This window comes from Penaeus monodon, chromosome 33, assembly GCF_015228065.2.
Source record: "Penaeus monodon isolate SGIC_2016 chromosome 33, NSTDA_Pmon_1, whole genome shotgun sequence".
NCBI lineage: Eukaryota > Metazoa > Arthropoda > Malacostraca > Decapoda > Penaeidae > Penaeus > Penaeus monodon.
The window spans coordinates 17,890,354-17,890,967 of record NC_051418.1 but is presented as its reverse complement, the minus strand read 5'-3'; positions in this window follow the sequence as shown (position 1 = coordinate 17,890,967).

The window sequence follows — 614 nt, the reverse complement described above, 5'->3', positions numbered from 1 at the left end:
ATAGTTTTCTGCCTCATTATCAACCTTGCAGGCCGTTTTGTTTAGGGAAAGTTACTCGTATTAATTACATACTAGGAAATGACTACTTAACCTCCTAACTCCCCTAAAATTCGCTTATTCTCCTTTTTTTAGATTTTGATCATATTCGTCGTTCTCATATCATTTCATCCTTTTGGCTTTCTCGCTCAATTTGCAACATGCGTCAACGGAGCTTAATGGAAACCGTGCAGGCAACATATATTACTTCTCAGTGAGTGTTACAGTGCAAATTCTTTCGGCCGAAATGTGCCCTGGGTGATTTCTTCAGCTCAAGATTGAGAAAAGACGATGGATTCTTTTTAAAAAGTGTAAAACAAGTTGTTTCAGAATGAAAGTATTTGTGAAAATAAGTTTGTTGATGGACTTACTAATATCCTCTTTACTGCGATTTATTGCACGGCAGTCAGGATTCTTCAAGCTTGCAGTAAAACTTTCCGGACCTGTTGGAAGAATATGTATAAACACACACTAAGCTGATAAGAATAAATGTCATAGAACAGACGCACCAAAAATATACGATGAAATGGTATGGTACCGCTATGGGTCATGCAGTTATCTGTAGAAGGGACTAAGAT